This window comes from Lasioglossum baleicum, unplaced genomic scaffold (genome assembly GCF_051020765.1).
Source record: "Lasioglossum baleicum unplaced genomic scaffold, iyLasBale1 scaffold0027, whole genome shotgun sequence".
Lineage (NCBI taxonomy): Eukaryota > Metazoa > Arthropoda > Insecta > Hymenoptera > Halictidae > Lasioglossum > Lasioglossum baleicum.
The window spans coordinates 2104287-2121135 of NW_027469087.1; positions in this window are offsets into that span (position 1 = coordinate 2104287).

The following is a 16849-nucleotide window of genomic DNA, read 5'->3' on the forward strand; positions in this document are numbered from 1 at the left end:
ACGCACAACGCATAACGCATAACGCATAACGCATAACGCATAACGCATAACGCATAACGCTTAACGCATAACGCATAACGCATAACGCATAACGCTTAACGCATAACGCTTAACGCATAACGCATAACGCATAACGCATAACGCATAACGCATAACGCTTAACGCATAACGCATAACGCATAACGCATAACGCATGACGCATAACGCATAACGCATAACGCATAACGCATAACGCATAACGCATAACGCATAACGCATAACGCATAACGCATAACGCATAACGCATAACGCATAACGCATAACGCATAACGCATAACGCATAACGCATAACGCATAACGCATAACGCATAACGCATAACGCATAACGCATAACGCATAACGCATAACGCATAACGCATAACGCATAACGCATAACGCATAACGCATAACGCATAACGCATAACGCATAACGCATAACGCATAACGCATTACGCATAACGCATAACGCATAACGCATAACGCATAACGCATAACGCATAACGCATAACGCATAACGCATAACGCATAACGCATAACGCATAACGCATAACGCATAACGCATAACGCATAACGCATAACGCATAACGCATAACGCATAACGCATAACGCATAACGCATAACGCATAACGCATAACGCATAACGCATAACGCATAACGCATAACGCATAACGCATAACGCATAACGCATAACGCATAACGCATAACGCATAACGCATAACGCATAACGCATAACGCATAACGCATAACGCATAACGCATAACGCATAACGCATAACGCATAACGCATAACGCATAACGCATAACGCATAACGCATAACGCAGAACGCACAACGCACAACGCACAACGCATAACGCATAACGCATAACGCACAACGCACAACGCACAACGCATAACGCATAACGCATAACGCATAACGCATAACGCATAACGCATAACGCATAACGCATAACGCATAACGCTTAACGCATAACGCTTAACGCATAACGCATAACGCATAACGCATAACGCATAACGCATAACGCATAACGCATAACGCATAACGCATAACGCACAACGCACAACGCATAACGCACAATGCATAACGCATAACGCATAACGCATAACGCATAACGCATAACGGATAACGCATAACGCATAACGCATAACGCATAACACATAACGCATAACGCATAACGCATAACACATAACGCATAACGCACAACGCATAACGCATAACGCACAACGCACAACGCATAACGCATAACGCATAACGCATAACGCATAACGCATAACGCATAACGCATAACGCATAACGCATAACGCTTAACGCATAACGCATAACGCATAACGCATAACGCTTAACGCATAACGCTTAACGCATAACGCATAACGCATAACGCATAACGCATAACGCATAACGCATAACGCATAACGCATAACGCATAACGCATAACGCATAACGCATAACGCATAACGCATAACGCATAACGCATAACGCATAACGCATAACGCATAACGCATAACGCATAACGCATAACGCATAACGCATAACGCATAACGCATAACGCATAACGCATAACGCATAACGCATAACGCATAACGCATAACGCATAACGCATAACGCATAACGCATAACGCAGAACGCACAACGCACAACGCACAACGCATAACGCATAACGCATAACGCACAACGCACAACGCACAACGCATAACGCATAACGCATAACGCATAACGCATAACGCATAACGCATAACGCATAACGCTTAACGCATAACGCTTAACGCATAACGCATAACGCATAACGCATAACGCATAACGCATAACGCATAACGCATAACGCATAACGCATAACGCATAACGCACAACGCACAACGCATAACGCACAATGCATAACGCATAACGCATAACGCATAACGCATAACGCATAACGGATAACGCATAACGCATAACGCATAACGCATAACACATAACGCATAACGCATAACGCATAACACATAACGCATAACGCACAACGCATAACGCATAACGCACAACGCACAACGCATAACGCATAACGCATAACGCATAACGCATAACGCATAACGCATAACGCATAACGCATAACGCATAACGCTTAACGCATAACGCATAACGCATAACGCATAACGCTTAACGCATAACGCTTAACGCATAACGCATAACGCATAACGCATAACGCATAACGCATAACGCATAACGCATAACGCATAACGCATAACGCATAACGCATAACGCATAACGCATAACGCATAACGCATAACGCATAACGCATAACGCATAACGCATAACGCATAACGCATAACGCATAACGCATAACGCATAACGCATAACGCATAACGCATAACGCATAACGCATAACGCATAACGCATAACGCATAACGCATAACGCATAACGCATAACGCATAACGCATAACGCATAACGCATAACGCATAACGCATAACGCATAACGCATAACGCATAACGCATAACGCATAACGCATAACGCATAACGCATAACGCATAACGCATAACGCATAACGCATAACGCATAACGCATAACGCATAACGCATAACGCATAACGCATAACGCATAACGCATAACGCATAACGCATAACGCATAACGCATAACGCATAACGCATAACGCATAACGCATAACGCATAACGCATAACGCATAACGCATAACGCATAACGCATAACGCATAACGCATAACGCATAACGCATAACGCATAACGCATAACGCATAACGCATAACGCAGAACGCACAACGCACAACGCACAACGCATAACGCATAACGCATAACGCACAACGCACAACGCACAACGCATAACGCATAACGCATAACGCATAACGCATAACGCATAACGCATAACGCATAACGCATAACGCATAACGCATAACGCACAACGCACAACGCATAACGCATAACGCATAACGCATAACGCATAACGCATAACGCATAACGCATAACGCACAACGCACAACGCATAACAAATAACGCATAACGCATAACGCATAACGCATAACGCATAACGCATAACGCATAACGCATAACGCATAACGCATAACGCATAACGCATAACGCATAACGCATAACGCATAACGCATAACGCATAACGCATAACGCATAACGCATAACGCATAACGCATAACACATAACGCATAACGCATAACGCATAACGCACAACGCACAACGCACAACGCATAACGCATAACGCATAACGCATAACGCATAACGCATAACGCATAACGCATAACGCATAACGCTTAACGCATAACGCTTAACGCATAACGCATAACGCATAACGCATAACGCATAACGCATAACGCATAACGCATAACGCATAACGCATAACGCATAACGCACAACGCACAACGCATAACGCATAACGCATAACGCATAACGCATAACGCATAACGCATAACGCATAACGCATAACGCATAACGCATAACGCATAACGCATAACGCATAACGCATAACGCATAACGCATAACGCATAACGCATAACGCTTAACGCATAACGCATAACGCATAACGCATAACGCATAACGCATAACGCATAACGCATAACGCATAACGCATAACGCATAACGCACAACGCATAACGCATAACGCATAACGCATAACGCATAACGCATAACGCATAACGCATAACGCATAACGCATAACGCATAACGCATAACGCATAACGCATAACACATAACGCATAACGCATAACGCATAACACATAACGCATAACGCACAACGCATAACGCATAACGCACAACGCACAACGCATAACGCATAACGCATAACGCATAACGCATAACGCATAACGCATAACGCATAACGCATAACGCATAACGCATAACGCTTAACGCATAACGCATAACGCATAACGCATAACGCTTAACGCATAACGCTTAACGCATAACGCATAACGCATAACGCATAACGCATAACGCATAACGCATAACGCATAACGCATAACGCATAACGCATAACGCATAACGCATAACGCATAACGCATAACGCATAACGCATAACGCATAACGCATAACGCATAACGCATAACGCATAACGCATAACGCATAACGCATAACGCATAACGCATAACGCATAACGCATAACGCATAACGCATAACGCATAACGCATAACGCATAACGCATAACGCATAACGCATAACGCATAACGCATAACGCATAACGCATAACGCATAACGCATAACGCATAACGCATAACGCATAACGCATAACGCATAACGCATAACGCATAACGCATAACGCATAACGCATAACGCATAACGCATAACGCATAACGCATAACGCATAACGCATAACGCATAACGCATAACGCATAACGCATAACGCATAACGCATAACGCATAACGCATAACGCATAACGCATAACGCATAACGCATAACGCATAACGCATAACGCATAACGCATAACGCATAACGCATAACGCATAACGCATAACGCATAACGCATAACGCATAACGCATAACGCATAACGCATAACGCATAACGCAGAACGCACAACGCACAACGCACAACGCATAACGCATAACGCATAACGCACAACGCACAACGCACAACGCATAACGCATAACGCATAACGCATAACGCATAACGCATAACGCATAACGCATAACGCATAACGCATAACGCATAACGCACAACGCACAACGCATAACGCATAACGCATAACGCATAACGCATAACGCATAACGCATAACGCATAACGCACAACGCACAACGCATAACAAATAACGCATAACGCATAACGCATAACGCATAACGCATAACGCATAACGCATAACGCATAACGCATAACGCATAACGCATAACGCATAACGCATAACGCATAACGCATAACGCATAACGCATAACGCATAACGCATAACGCATAACGCATAACGCATAACACATAACGCATAACGCATAACGCATAACGCACAACGCACAACGCACAACGCATAACGCATAACGCATAACGCATAACGCATAACGCATAACGCATAACGCATAACGCATAACGCTTAACGCATAACGCTTAACGCATAACGCATAACGCATAACGCATAACGCATAACGCATAACGCATAACGCATAACGCATAACGCATAACGCATAACGCACAACGCACAACGCATAACGCATAACGCATAACGCATAACGCATAACGCATAACGCATAACGCATAACGCATAACGCATAACGCATAACGCATAACGCATAACGCATAACGCATAACGCATAACGCATAACGCATAACGCATAACGCATAACGCATAACGCATAACGCATAACGCATAACGCATAACGCATAACGCATAACGCATAACGCATAACGCATAACGCATAACGCATAACGCATAACGCATAACGCATAACGCATAACGCATAACGCATAACGCATAACGCATAACGCATAACGCATAACGCATAACGCATAACGCATAACGCATAACGCATAACGCATAACGCATAACGCATAACGCATAACGCATAACGCATAACGCATAACGCATAACGCATAACGCATAACGCATAACGCATAACGCATAACGCATAACGCATAACGCATAACGCATAACGCATAACGCATAACGCATAACGCATAACGCATAACGCATAACGCAGAACGCACAACGCACAACGCACAACGCATAACGCATAACGCATAACGCACAACGCACAACGCACAACGCATAACGCATAACGCATAACGCATAACGCATAACGCATAACGCATAACGCATAACGCACAACGCACAACGCATAACGCATAACGCATAACGCATAACGCATAACGCATAACGCATAACGCATAACGCATAACGCATAACGCATAACGCATAACGCATAACGCATAACGCATAACGCATAACGCATAACGCATAACGCATAACGCATAACGCACAACGCACAACGCATAACGCATAACGCATAACGCATAACGCATAACGCATAACGCATAACGCTTAACGCATGACGCATAACGCATAACGCATAACGCTTAACGCATAACGCTTAACGCATAACGCATAACGCATAACGCATAACGCATAACGCATAACGCATAACGCATAACGCATAACGCATAACGCATAACGCATAACGCATAACGCATAACGCACAACGCACAACGCATAACGCACAATGCATAACGCATAACGCATAACGCATAACGCATAACGCATAACGGATAACGCATAACGCATAACGCATAACGCATAACACATAACGCATAACGCATAACGCATAACACATAACGCATAACGCACAACGCATAACGCATAACGCACAACGCACAACGCATAACGCATAACGCATAACGCATAACGCATAACGCATAACGCATAACGCATAACGCATAACGCATAACGCTTAACGCATAACGCATAACGCAAACGCATAACGCATAACGCTTAACGCATAACGCTTAACGCATAACGCATAACGCATAACGCATAACGCATAACGCATAACGCATAACGCATAACGCATAACGCATAACGCATAACGCATAACGCATAACGCATAACGCATAACGCATAACGCATAACGCATAACGCATAACGCAGAACGCATAACGCATAACGCATAACGCATAACGCATAACGCATAACGCATAACGCATAACGCATAACGCTTAACGCATAACGCATAACGCATAACGCATAACGCATAACGCATAACGCATAACGCATAACGCATAACGCATAACGCATAACGCATAACGCATAACGCATAACGCATAACGCATAACGCATAACGCATAACGCATAACGCATAACGCATAACGCATAACGCATAACGCATAACGCATAACGCATAACGCATAACGCATAACGCATAACGCATAACGCATAACGCATAACGCATAACGCACAACGCATAACGCATAACGAAAATCCATAATACATAACGCATAACACATAACGCATAACGCATAACGCACAACGCATAACGCATAACGCATAACGCATAACGCATAACGCATAACGCACAACGCACAACGCATAACGCATAACGCATAACGCATAACGCATAACGCATAACGCATAACGCATAACGCTTAACGCATAACGCATAACGCATAACGCATAACGCTTAACGCATAACGCTTAACGCATAACGCATAACGCATAACGCATAACGCATAACGCATAACGCATAACGCACAACGCACAACGCATAACGCATAACGCATAACGCATAACGCATAACGCATAACGCATAACGCTTAACGCATAACGCATAACGCATAACGCATAACGCTTAACGCATAACGCTTAACGCATAACGCATAACGCATAACGCATAACGCATAACGCATAACGCATAACGCATAACGCATAACGCATAACGCATAACGCATAACGCATAACGCATAACGCACAACGCACAACGCATAACGCACAATGCATAACGCATAACGCATAACGCATAACGCATAACGCATAACGGATAACGCATAACGCATAACGCATAACGCATAACGCATAACGCATAACGCATAACGCATAACGCTTAACGCATAACGCATAACGCATAACGCATAACGCTTAACGCATAACGCTTAACGCATAACGCATAACGCATAACGCATAACGCATAACGCATAACGCACAACGCACAACGCATAACGCATAACGCATAACGCATAACGCATAACGCATAACGCATAACGCATAACGCATAACGCATAACGCTTAACGCATGACGCATAACGCATAACGCATAACGCTTAACGCATAACGCTTAACGCATAACGCATAACGCATAACGCATAACGCATAACGCATAACGCATAACGCATAACGCATAACGCATAACGCATAACGCATAACGCATAACGCATAACGCATAACGCATAACGCATAACGCATAACGCATAACGCATAACGCATAACGCATAACGCATAACGCATAACGCATAACGCATAACGCATAACGCATAACGCACAACGCACAACGCATAACGCACAACGCATAACGCATAACGCATAACGCATAACGCATAACGCATAACGGATAACGCATAACGCATAACGCATAACGCATAACACATAACGCATAACGCATAACGCATAAAACATAACGCATAACGCACAACGCATAACGCATAACGCACAACGCACAACGCATAACGCATAACGCATAACGCATAACGCATAACGCATAACGCATAACGCATAACGCATAACGCATAACGCTTAACGCATAACGCATAACGCATAACGCATAACGCTTAACGCATAACGCTTAACGCATAACGCATAACGCATAACGCATAACGCATAACGCATAACGCATAACGCATTTCGCATAACGCATAACGCATAACGCATAACGCATAACGCATAACGCATAACGCATAACGCATAACGCATAACGCATAACGCATAACGCATAACGCATAACGCATAACGCATAACGCATAACGCATAACGCATAACGCATAACGCATAACGCATAACGCATAACGCATAACGCATAACGCATAACGCATAACGCATAACGCATAACGCATAACGCATAACGCATAACGCTTAACGCATAACGCATAACGCATAACGCATAACGCATAACGCATAACGCATAACGCATAACGCATAACGCATAACGCATAACGCATAACGCATAACGCATAACGCATAACGCATAACGCATAACGCATAACGCATAACGCATAACGCATAACGCATAACGAAAATCCATAATACATAACGCATAACACATAACGCATAACGCATAACGCACAACGCATAACGCATAACGCATAACGCATAACGCATAACGCATAACGGATAACGCATAACGCATAACGCATAACGCATAACGCATAACGCATAACGCATAACGCATAACGCATAACGGATAACGCATAACGCATAACGCATAACGCATAACGCATAACGCTTAACGCATAACGCATAACGCATAACGCATAACGCTTAACGCATAACGCTTAACGCATAACGCATAACGCATAACGCATAACGCATAACGCATAACGCACAACGCACAACGCATAACGCATAACGCATAACGCATAACGCATAACGCATAACGCATAACGCATAACGCATAACGCATAACGCTTAACGCATGACGCATAACGCATAACGCATAACGCTTAACGCATAACGCTTAACGCATAACGCATAACGCATAACGCATAACGCATAACGCATAACGCATAACGCATAACGCATAACGCATAACGCATAACGCATAACGCATAACGCATAACGCATAACGCATAACGCATAACGCATAACGCATAACGCATAACGCATAACGCATAACGCATAACGCATAACGCATAACGCATAACGCATAACGCATAACGCATAACGCATAACGCATAACGCACAACGCATAACGCACAACGCACAACGCATAACGCACAACGCATAACGCATAACGCATAACGCATAACGCATAACGCATAACGGATAACGCATAACGCATAACGCATAACGCATAACACATAACGCATAACGCATAACGCATAAAACATAACGCATAACGCACAACGCATAACGCATAACGCACAACGCACAACGCATAACGCATAACGCATAACGCATAACGCATAACGCATAACGCATAACGCATAACGCATAACGCATAACGCTTAACGCATAACGCATAACGCATAACGCATAACGCTTAACGCATAACGCTTAACGCATAACGCATAACGCATAACGCATAACGCATAACGCATAACGCATAACGCATTTCGCATAACGCATAACGCATAACGCATAACGCATAACGCATAACGCATAACGCATAACGCATAACGCATAACGCATAACGCATAACGCATAACGCATAACGCATAACGCATAACGCATAACGCATAACGCATAACGCATAACGCATAACGCATAACGCATAACGCATAACGCATAACGCATAACGCATAACGCATAACGCATAACGCATAACGCATAACGCATAACGCTTAACGCATAACGCATAACGCATAACGCATAACGCATAACGCATAACGCATAACGCATAACGCATAACGCATAACGCATAACGCATAACGCATAACGCATAACGCATAACGCATAACGCATAACGCATAACGCATAACGCATAACGCATAACGCATAACGCATAACGAAAATCCATAATACATAACGCATAACACATAACGCATAACGCATAACGCACAACGCATAACGCATAACGCATAACGCATAACGCATAACGCATAACGGATAACGCATAACGCATAACGCATAACGCATAACGCATAACGCATAACGCATAACGCATAACGCATAACGGATAACGCATAACGCATAACGCATAACGCATAACGCATAACGCTTAACGCATAACGCATAACGCATAACGCATAACGCTTAACGCATAACGCTTAACGCATAACGCATAACGCATAACGCATAACGCATAACGCATAACGCACAACGCACAACGCATAACGCATAACGCATAACGCATAACGCATAACGCATAACGCATAACGCATAACGCATAACGCATAACGCTTAACGCATGACGCATAACGCATAACGCATAACGCTTAACGCATAACGCTTAACGCATAACGCATAACGCATAACGCATAACGCATAACGCATAACGCATAACGCATAACGCATAACGCATAACGCATAACGCATAACGCATAACGCATAACGCATAACGCATAACGCATAACGCATAACGCATAACGCATAACGCATAACGCATAACGCATAACGCATAACGCATAACGCATAACGCATAACGCATAACGCATAACGCACAACGCACAACGCATAACGCACAACGCATAACGCATAACGCATAACGCATAACGCATAACGCATAACGGATAACGCATAACGCATAACGCATAACGCATAACACATAACGCATAACGCATAACGCATAAAACATAACGCATAACGCACAACGCATAACGCATAACGCACAACGCACAACGCATAACGCATAACGCATAACGCATAACGCATAACGCATAACGCATAACGCATAACGCATAACGCATAACGCTTAACGCATAACGCATAACGCATAACGCATAACGCTTAACGCATAACGCTTAACGCATAACGCATAACGCATAACGCATAACGCATAACGCATAACGCATAACGCATTTCGCATAACGCATAACGCATAACGCATAACGCATAACGCATAACGCATAACGCATAACGCATAACGCATAACGCATAACGCATAACGCATAACGCATAACGCATAACGCATAACGCATAACGCATAACACATAACGCATAACGCACAACGCATAACGCATAACGCACAACGCACAACGCATAACGCATAACGCATAACGCATAACGCATAACGCATAACGCATAACGCATAACGCATAACGCATAACGCTTAACGCATAACGCATAACGCATAACGCATAACGCTTAACGCATAACGCTTAACGCATAACGCATAACGCATAACGCATAACGCATAACGCATAACGCATAACGCATTTCGCATAACGCATAACGCATAACGCATAACGCATAACGCATAACGCATAACGCATAACGCATAACGCATAACGCATAACGCATAACGCATAACGCATAACGCATAACGCATAACGCATAACGCATAACGCATAACGCATAACGCATAACGCATAACGCATAACGCATAACGCATAACGCATAACGCATAACGCATAACGCATAACGCATAACGCATAACGCATAACGCTTAACGCATAACGCATAACGCATAACGCATAACGCATAACGCATAACGCATAACGCATAACGCATAACGCATAACGCATAACGCATAACGCATAACGCATAACGCATAACGCATAACGCATAACGCATAACGCATAACGCATAACGAAAATCCATAATACATAACGCATAACACATAACGCATAACGCATAACGCACAACGCATAACGCATAACGCATAACGCATAACGCATAACGCATAACGCATAACACATAACGCATAACGCACAACGCATAACGCATAACGCACAACGCACAACGCATAACGCATAACGCATAACGCATAACGCGTAACGCTTAACGCATAACGCATAACGCTTAACGCATAACGCATAACGCATAACGCATAACGCTTAACGCATAACGCTTAACGCATAACGCATAACGCATAACGCATAACGCATAACGCATAACGCATAACGCATAACGCATAACGCATAACGCATAACGCATAACGCATAACGCATAACGCATAACGCATAACGCATAACGCATAACGCATAACGCATAACGCATAACGCATAACGCATAACGCATAACGCATAACGCATAACGCATAACGCATAACGCATAACGCATAACGCATAACGCATAACGCATAACGCATAACGCACAACGCACAACGCACAACGCACAACGCACAACGCACAACGCACAACGCATAACGCATAATGCATAACGCATAACGCATAACGCACAACGCATAACGCATAACGCATAACGCATAACGCATAACGCATAACGCATAACGCATAACGCATAACGCATAACGCATAACGCATAACGCATAACGCATAACGCAAACGCATAACGCATAACGCATAACGCACAACGCACAACGCACAACGCATAACGCATAACGCATAACGCATAACGCATATCGCATAACGCATAACGCCTAACTCATATCCTACAAACCATAACGCATAACGCATAACGCATAACGCATAACGCATAACGCATAATGCATAACCCATAACGCATAACGCACAACGCATAACGCATAACGCATAACGCATAACGCATAACGCATAACGCATAACGGATAACGCATAACGCATAACGCATAACGCATAACACATAACGCATAACGCATAACGCATAACGCATAACACATAACGCATAACGCACAACGCATAACGCATAACGCACAACGCACAACGCATAACGCATAACGCATAACGCATAACGCGTAACGCATAACGCATAACGCATAACGCTTAACGCATAACGCATAACGCATAACGCATAACGCTTAACGCATAACGCTTAACGCATAACGCATAACGCATAACGCATAACGCATAACGCATAACGCATAACGCATAACGCATAACGCATAACGCATAACGCATAACGCATAACGCATAACGCATAACGCATAACGCATAACGCATAACGCATAACGCATAACGCATAACGCATAACGCATAACGCATAACGCATAACGCATAACGCATAACGCATAACGCATAACGCATAACGCATAACGCATAACGCATAACGCACAACGCACAACGCATAACGCACAACGCATAACGCATAACGCATAACGCATAACGCATAACGCATAACGCATAACGGATAACGCATAACGCATAACGCATAACGCATAACACATAACGCATAACGCATAACGCATAACACATAACGCATAACGCATAACGCATAACGCACAACGCACAACGCATAACGCATAACGCATAACGCATAACGCATAACGCATAACGCATAACGCATAACGCATAACGCATAACGCTTAACGCATAACGCATAACGCATAACGCATAACGCTTAACGCATAACGCTTAACGCATAACGCATAACGCATAACGCATAACGCATAACGCATAACGCATAACGCATAACGCATTTCGCATAACGCATAACGCATAACGCATAACGCATAACGCATAACGCATAACGCATAACGCATAACGCATAACGCATAACGCGTAACGCATAACGCATAACGCATAACGCATAACGCACAACGCATAACGCATAACGAAAATCCATAATACATAACGCATAACACATAACGCATAACGCATAACGCACAACGCATAACGCATAACGCATAACGCATAACGCATAACGCATAACGCATAACGCATAACGCATAACGCATAACGCATAACGCATAACGCACAACGCACAACGCATAACGCATAACGCATAACGCATAACGCATAACGCATAACGCATAACGCATAACGCTTAACGCATAACGCATAACGCATAACGCATAACGCTTAACGCATAACGCTTAACGCATAACGCATAACGCATAACGCATAACGCATAACGCATAACGCACAACGCACAACGCATAACGCATAACGCATAACGCATAACGCATAACGCATAACGCATAACGCATAACGCACAACGCACAACGCACAACGCATAACGCATAACGCATAACGCATAACGCATAACGCATAACGCATAACGCATAACGCATAACGCATAACGCACAACGCACAACGCATAACGTATAACGCACAACGCACAACGCACAACGCATAACGCATAACGCATAACGCATAACGCATAACGCATAACGCATAACGCATAACGCATAACGCATAACGCACAACGCACAACGCATAACGCATAACGCATAACGCATAACGCATAACGCATAACGCATAACGCATAACGCTTAACGCATAACGCATAACGCATAACGCATAACGCTTAACGCATAACGCTTAACGCATAACGCATAACGCATAACGCATAACGCATAACGCATAACGCACAACGCACAACGCATAACGCATAACGCATAACGCATAACGCATAACGCATAACGCATAACGCACAACGCACAACGCACAACGCATAACAAATAACGCATAACGCATAACGCATAACGCATAACGCATAACGCATAACGCATAACGCATAACGCATAACGCATAACGCATAACGCATAACGCACAACGCATAACGCATAACGCATAACGCATAACGCATAACGCATAACGCATAACGCATAACGCACAACGCACAACGCATAACGTATAACGCACAACGCACAACGCACAACGCATAACGCATAACGCATAACGCATAACGCATAACGCATAACGCATAACGCATAACGCATAACGCATAACGCACAACGCACAACGCATAACGCATAACGCATAACGCATAACGCATAACGCATAACGCATAACGCATAACGCTTAACGCATAACGCATAACGCATAACGCATAACGCTTAACGCATAACGCTTAACGCATAACGCATAACGCATAACGCATAACGCATAACGCATAACGCACAACGCACAACGCATAACGCATAACGCATAACGCATAACGCATAACGCATAACGCATAACGCATAACGCACAACGCACAACGCACAACGCATAACAAATAACGCATAACGCATAACGCATAACGCATAACGCATAACGCATAACGCATAACGCATAACGCATAACGCATAACGCATAACGCATAACGCATAACGCATAACGCATAACGCATAACGCATAACGCATAACGCATAACGCATAACGCATAACGCATAACGCACAACGCACAACGCATAACAAATAACGCATAACGCATAACGCATAACGCATAACGCATAACGCATAACGCATAACGCATAACGCATAACGCATAACGCATAACGCATAACGCATAACGCATAACGCATAACGCATAACGCATAACGCATAACGCATAACGCATAACGCATAACGCATAACGCATAACGCATAACGCATAACGCATAACGCATAACGCATAACGCATAACGCATAACGCATAACGCTTAACGCATAACGCATAACGCATAACGCATAACGCTTAACGCATAACGCTTAACGCATAACGCATAACGCTTAACGCATAACGCTTAACGCATAACGCATAACGCATAACGCATAACGCATAACGCACAACGCACAACGCATAACGCATAACGCATAACGCATAACGCATAACGCATAACGCATAACGCATAACGCTTAACGCATAACGGATAACGCATAACGCATAACGCATAACGCACAACGCACAACGCACAACGCATAACGCACAACGCATAACGCATAACGCATAACGCATAACGCTTAACGCATAACGCATAACGCATAACGCATAACGCATAACGCATAACGCATAACGCATAACGCATAACGCATAACGCATAACGCATAACGCATAACGCATAACGCATAACGCATAACGCATAACGCATAACGCATAACGCATAACGCATAACGCATAACGCATAACGCATAACGCATAACGCATAACGCATAACGCATAACGCATAACGCATAACGCATAACGCATAACGCATAACGCATAACGCATAACGCATAACGCATAACGCATAACGCACAACGCATAACGCATAACGAAAATCCATAATACATAACGCATAACACATAACGCATAACGCATAACGCACAACGCATAACGCATAACGCATAACGCATAACGCATAACGCATAACGCATAACGCACAACGCACAACGCATAACGCATAACGCATAACGCATAACGCATAACGCACAACGCATAACGCATAACGCATAACGCATAACGCATAACGCATAACGCATAACGGATAACGCATAACGCATAACGCATAACGCATAACACATAACGCATAACGCATAACGCATAACGCATAACACATAACGCATAACGCACAACGCATAACGCATAACGCACAACGCACAACGCATAACGCATAACGCATAACGCATAACGCGTAACGCATAACGCATAACGCATAACGCATAACGCTTAACGCATAACGCATAACGCATAACGCATAACGCTTAACGCATAACGCTTAACGCATAACGCATAACGCATAACGCATAACGCATAACGCATAACGCATAACGCATAACGCATAACGCATAACGCATAACGCATAACGCATAACGCATAACGCATAACGCATAACGCATAACGCATAACGCATAACGCATAACGCATAACGCATATCGCATAACGCATAACGCATAACGCATAACGCATAACGCATAACGCATAATGCATAACGCATAACGCATAACGCATAACGCATAA